The sequence below is a fragment of the Simochromis diagramma genome, unplaced genomic scaffold (assembly GCF_900408965.1).
Source record: "Simochromis diagramma unplaced genomic scaffold, fSimDia1.1 OVJJ01000361.1, whole genome shotgun sequence".
Lineage (NCBI taxonomy): Eukaryota > Metazoa > Chordata > Actinopteri > Cichliformes > Cichlidae > Simochromis > Simochromis diagramma.
The window spans coordinates 18260516-18267200 of NW_024386860.1; the positions used below are offsets into that span (position 1 = coordinate 18260516).

A 6685-nucleotide genomic window follows, 5' to 3' on the forward strand; every position below is an offset into this window, starting at 1 on the left:
TAGGAAGGAAAAATATATGTCAATGCTTTTGCATTCTTTCAGAAATGTAGCTGGGTAATTATGTCATTGGCATCGGTGAGCCACTGTCAATATGTGACATATTGAAATCGCGTTTGAATTTGCGCTGGTTTTTTGCTTTCACTTTGCAATCGCGTGAACTGTGTATGGAGAGCGACAGCACTGATTGGTGAGTGACGATAATTTGCACCAATTCCTCTGACATCGTCTTATCAATCGTTAGCTTACTATGCAAACATGACAAGTGAAATCTCCCGCAGCTTAAACATGTGAGAGGTTGATCGCGCAGAGAATCGCTGAGCATTATGTGAGTGTGTGTGTAAAAGCAGCAGGATATATATTTCAGTTCTGCTGAGCCAAATAAGACAGGTCAGGGTGAAGAAGTGACAGCCAAAGAAAAGCTTACCACAAAACGGAAAAGTAATGACAAATCAGAAATAAGGCAAAAAGAAAGTGCAGCTTTATGGTTTCATGGACAAAAGAATTTCTGTGGCTGCAATATGATGAGCTAAATAACCAGGGCTGCACATAAGTGGTCCGCAGGTGCGCATTCACTGTCAAAATAAAAAACACACACAAGATAAGAAGTTGCAGCGCGTGTTTGCATACATAAGATTTTCTGGAGGAGGACAGACATTTGTTTAAAACTCTTAAAGATGTCGAAGAAGCTCCTTTAAGCAATTACTTTGGTGTTCCTCGACCTCCAAAGAAATGTCAGCAGGAGTCCGAACCACAAAAGAAGCACGTATTCTCGGAAAAGTGGTTGCAGGAGGTGAGCTGGCTTCAAACAAATGATGAACGCACAGAGATGTGGTGCAGAATGTGCCGTGAAAATCCCACTCTAGGACAAAAACAGTGCTTTTTATATGGACGCAAATGCGCGCTGCAACTTCTTATCTGGTGCGCGTCTTTTATTTTGACAGCGAATGCGCACATGCGGACCACTTATGTGCACCCGTGTAAATAACATAATGTTCTGCCGGGTGTGTTGTTGGTTTTCTCTCGATTTCTGAGTCGACAAGCGCCTTTGTTACTGGGACCAGTCATTTTAAGAAAGGCCCCCATTAGAACCCATGAGAAATGCAAGAAATGCATTATTGCTCAGTCTGCAATATCTTTCCCAGAACAAACACCAATTGCAAATAACAAACTAAAAACAAACCTGAAAAATCTGTTTAGAACAGCTACTATGTTGCAAAGAGTGAACTACCGCTGGCACAATCTAGCAGTCTTTGCAAACTTCAAAAAGCAAACAGCCTAGATCTTGGTTCCACTTGCCTCTTACCCGTGACTTCAGTGGAAATTTCAAATTCAGGATCTGACACAGACTGATTCATGTCCTACACAGTTCTTACAAGTTCATATAAATTTCTGTTCAATTAGAACCAAGTATTTGAGTTGATGATATAATTTTTATACAATGTTGTAATTTGTGTTTCAACAATTTTTTGATTAATGTTTTGTTTCCGTTACAATATTATACTTTAATGTATAATGTAAAGGAAACAAAATAGAAACAAAACATCAATCAAAAAATTGCTCTTTTTTATTCGGGCTACTTAAATTTATTTTGGGCTACCAAAACTGAAGAGTCCCTGCCCAAAGGGCTACCAGGGATTTTGAAATTTCGCGAGCCCTGCGGCTTTGTTAGCTTAGCATGAATCACATCCAGACCCCTCAAGTATCAGCCATCCTCACCATCAGTCACTGGAAAAATACAAATCCTGCCTAATGAGTCAGAGCTTAACTCCTGCTGGGAACCATCCAGTTCTTGGATTCTTGAAGATCTAACTTTGACATGAAACATGTACCCAAACATGTCTTCAGGCCATGGACACCCCGCGGTCATGCGAGCAGTATCCCTTGATTGCAGTGGCCTCTTCCAGAAGGATCATTGTTAAAGTTTGAGGAACTCGATGGGAATTTAAAGGCGATGGAGTTTGAATTCCTCAGATCTTGATCCAGTCTAAATCTGTTGGATATGCTGGAAAAGCTTCCAAAACATAAACGGTGTGATGCACAGGAGAGCTTTAGAGCAGTCGATATCAGGCAGGTTATTTAAATGTTTGATGCCTGACGTGTAGCCTGATCGTGTCATATTGTACCAGAAACCTCTCATGTAGTTTTCAGCAGCTACAGTAGATGCAGTTAATATTTAATTTGCTCTGCCCAACGCTCCTGAAGGAGAAAGCTCCCTGTGAGGCAGGTATCTGTTCACCCCGTTTCTCCTTCAGCTATTCAATCAATTTAATGGCTCAGTGAGAGTCAGACTGAGCGACACCACGGCTCACACGCTGTGACACACCATTACAGTTACAGGGCGAAACACATTCACTCACAGACTCTCCGAGAGACAGCGAGGCAGCCCTGCAGGAGTCTTAGGTTTGCCAGTTTATAAGTGAATCACCGAATGTGCGAAAGCTGCGCTCTGGAATTCTCTGCATCGGCTGTTGTTCGTTTTAGGGTCGGAAAACCGGGCGGTGACAGTTTTAAGTCCGCCTAATTTCTTTCAAACTTTTCATATAAATTCCCCGTGTTCAGCTGGCATTCGTCTCCACATTTCAATAAGATTTCCAAGGAAATCTTTTGCAGCTGTGACACAAACCAGAGATTGCTCTAAAACAGAAAACACCGTTAATGTCTGTGTTTTGATGAGGGTGCCATCTTCCTTCAGCTGCTCCCTAATCCACAAGGGTCTTCCAGATGGATGCAACATTTATACATCACATGCCATCCTGATTCTCTCAGGAGTTTTCCAACAATTTCTCTTACGAGGTTTCCATTCAAAGGAGAGACGATCAGAAGATGCCAGCAGCATGTGACATATACCAACAGACACCTGATGTTTTCAGAGTCATCCTTCAGTCAGCGTCATGAGGTTGTCAGACCATCTCAGCTGGGTGGAGGTTCTGACGGAGCGCTCCATCATTCTGCCCCTTCTTCTGGATCTGCTGCTCCCACCCAGAGGGCGGGGCTTACGACACCAACTGTTTGCATCTATAATCCAGTTTTGAGATCCCTCCCCAGACGCCTTAACGCCCACTCACATCCTGGGCCATCTGACCTCAGGAAATCACATGATAGGGTGGGGCCAGGTTTCACAATGAGCTCACCTGAAACCCTGGCTGATTGTGACCCACCCCCCTTTTCACACCTCGGCTCATGTGATTAGGCAGAGGATCAATAGGAGGTCCACGACACTCCCACAGGGCTTAAATCTGGGACTCTCCACCAGCTGCTCTTAGAACTGAAGAAGCTTCTCGGATGAAACGTCTTCAAGAAACTTAAAGAAGTCCTGACGCTTTTCTTTCCGAGCTCAGGCCACACCAGCACAGCTCCTCCTTCATGCCCCATGGTGGCAACCGGACGTGCAGATACTCCAGTTTAGAAACCGGACTGACTAACAGAGTAGCCTTATTATTACAGATGAAACAGGAGGAATGAGAAACAGCCTGGGGAGTGGTGACCTATAATGATGACCTCTCTTGAGCTAAACACATTTGAACTCGGCAGGTTGAAGCACAAAAGACCTGATCTCCGTTAGGTCCTGCACCTCCGGGTTTCCAGAAAAGCACCAATTAGCAGCGAGACCACCCTTTTAAAATGCTCCTCGGGGGCTAAAGTGCCTCCGAGGTTATTTAGGCAGAGGGTGTGAAGTGATTACCCCGAGAGCTAATGAAGACGCAGCTGTCAGAGAGCAGAGCTGCTGCAGAAAGGAGACGACCGCTAATTAAGGCGCTCTCCGACTGTCCGTTAACGCCGTTCTGCTTACAGACGCTGCGGCTGTGAGTTTTCTCTGGAAATTCCCTGAAGATGACAACACACGGCTGAAAGGCCAGGAACAATCAGCTGCCGAGGAATCCTCAGCTGTCTCATTATTGATTACAAAGAGCCGAACATCTTCACTGGAAGGCTGTTGAGCAGCCGTACGACAAAACCACATCCCAGTTTTCATAAACCCAGCCAGCTCGGTGAGCTGTGTCTAATATTCTGTCTGTAGTCTTTGGATGACATCACATAAGGATATGACCACAGACCGCACGGGCAGAAAACACGAACGTGTTCACTGTGACCTCATCGGCTGGTTTGGATGTTAGGACATCTTATTGAAATGTGGAGACGAACACAGCTGAACACAGCGAAGTTATATGGAAAGATTGAAAGAAAGGACTTAAAACTGTCGCCGCCCGGTTTTCCGACCCTAAAACAAACAACAGCCGATGCAGAGAATTCCAGAGCGCAGCTTTCACACGTTCAGTGATTCACTTACAAACTGGCAAACCTCTAAGATGTTTGCCTCTCCAAGAGACGCCTCGCTGTCTGTGAGTGTCTGAGGAAAGCACACACAATAAATACAGAGGTAACGAGGGAATACGTAACAGCAGGCAAACACAGCTGAACCTAATCTGACACACGAGACAGGAAGGAAACACGGGACTGTCAAAGTAAAACAGGGAATACACAGAAACCAGGATAACGAGATGTAACACGGAGCACAGGCGAGGCACATTAAGACATTTTAACAGAACTCAGATCACAGGAACTGCAGTTCTATTGTTTTTATTGTTGGAGTCTATTTTCAGCCCTGGAGGTTATGCAGCGCACCAAGAAGGAAAATTCCTGACTGCTGTTTGAGTCGTTGCAATGGGCGTGCATTTTATCTTCAGCGTGAAACCTTTTCTTCACGCTGCTGGAATCCAGCACAGGAGGAGAGCTTGTTCGCCTCCCACAGACACAAAGAGCCGTGCTGTCAGTCCCACAGCGAGTCCTCCACTCTCGCTCTCTCCATTCTTCTCCTTTTAAATAAAATGTCTTTATCGGCCTCCTTCCTCAGCTGGCAGCTTCCTCCTGACCGGCGACACGGAAACAAGAAGCCCCCCCCCCCCCCCCCCGAGCTGAAGTCTCCGGGGAGCTCCCCGTTCTTCCGTCCGTCCTCCATCCCGACACAAATAGAGTCACCCGGTCTCGGCGGGTCTGAGTGAGGGAGTCGGGGCGAATCCTCTGCGGTCTTGTTTGTGCAGCTGAAGGATTGTGTCCTGCTGCAGCTGCCTGTGGTTCATGCTTCTGTCTGACAGCACTCTGGATTTAAACGGCACCTCTCCAGGAAGCTGCTTTCACCTGAGTGCAGGGACGAATCTTACAAAGACAAATGTGTTTGTGATGTTTCTGCTGAGGCTGGATTACACACAGCGCTCAGAGGCACGTCTGTAATAATTTCATCTGCTCGATTTGCTTCGTCCACTGGAGTCAAATACAGCCCAGGGACGTCGACCCTGGTACCTAACCTGATACAGCATCACTGATCTGTGAGCTCACAGGCGCCATAAACACGGGAAACAAGAACAAACTCTCTGAGAATAATGGATCAGAGGAACTGCTGAACTGCAACCAGCAGCAAATTTCTTTATTATTATTACAGACACTGCCTTTAATAACAGTTTGGTTCGTGTATATAATCTCAAAGAATAGTGCCTCTCATTGGTATTCCCTGAAGTCCTTTATTTATCTGACAGACAAAAATAATCATTTTACGACACTCAAAATGGTCAAATATTCACATATTATGTCTAATATTATAGTGAATATTAGAATACTAGGCTAATACTATTAGAAGTAATAATATGATAATATATTCTAAGTAGTATTATTATATTATATTTTAGTATAATATTAATAAATACTAGTTATAAGAATATATTATAGAGAATATTCTAATATGATTTTAGTTATATATATTATAATATTATAATACTATTATAATAATAATATTATAATAATATTCTAATATTATTATTATATTATATTATATTATAATATTATAATACTATATTATAATAATATTATTATAATAGTATTATAATAATATTATTATAATAATATTATTCTAATAATATTATTAGAATATTATTATAATCACCTGAGCAGGTGATCGGGGGCGGCGGCTGCAGGCTGTTAGCTTCTCATTAGCAGACTGCCATCATCCCCACAGCTCAGACAGACAATCTCAGACACACTGATTTACCTGAGGAGGAGCAATTATCAGGGTCACCTGGAAGAAGCAGCTGCTGTTAATGTGAGGTCACTTTTAAACCTGTCAGCGAACGATTTACTGATCGCACACGCTTCACTTAGAAAGAGCTTCTGTAGGAATCATTCCACAGGTCTGTGATCAGGTCTGGCTGTGATCAGGTCTGTGATCAGGTCTGGCTGTGATCAGGTCTGTGATCAGGTCTGTGATCAGGTCTGGCTGTGATCAGGTCTGTGATCAGGTCTGGCTGTGATCAGGTCTGTGATCAGGTCTGTGATCAGGTCTGGCTGTGATCAGGTCTGTGATCAGGTCTGTGATCAGGTCTGTGATCAGGTCTGGCTGTGATCAGGTCTGTGATCAGGTCTGGCTGTGATCAGGTCTGTGATCAGGTCTGTGATCAGGTCTGGCTGTGATCAGGTCTGGCTGTGATCAGGTCTGTGATCAGGTCTGGATGTGATCAGGTCTGTGATCAGGTCTGTGATCAGGTCTGTGATCAGGTCTGGATGTGATCAGGTCTGTGATCAGGTCTGGATGTGATCAGGTCTGTGATCAGGTCTGTGATCAGGTCTGGCTGTGATCAGGTCTGTGATCAGGTCTGTGATCAGGTCTGTGATCAGGTCTGGCTGTGATCAGGTCTGT

General features: G+C 44.2%; 1 protein-coding gene across 1 annotated transcript in view; it reads left to right on the top strand.

The window, feature by feature from the left end:
- Positions 1-6685, top strand: part of cpne4a (copine IVa) — a 97610-nt gene that overhangs the window by 66783 nt on the left and 24142 nt on the right. The gene's annotated exons all lie outside the window — the stretch shown is intronic.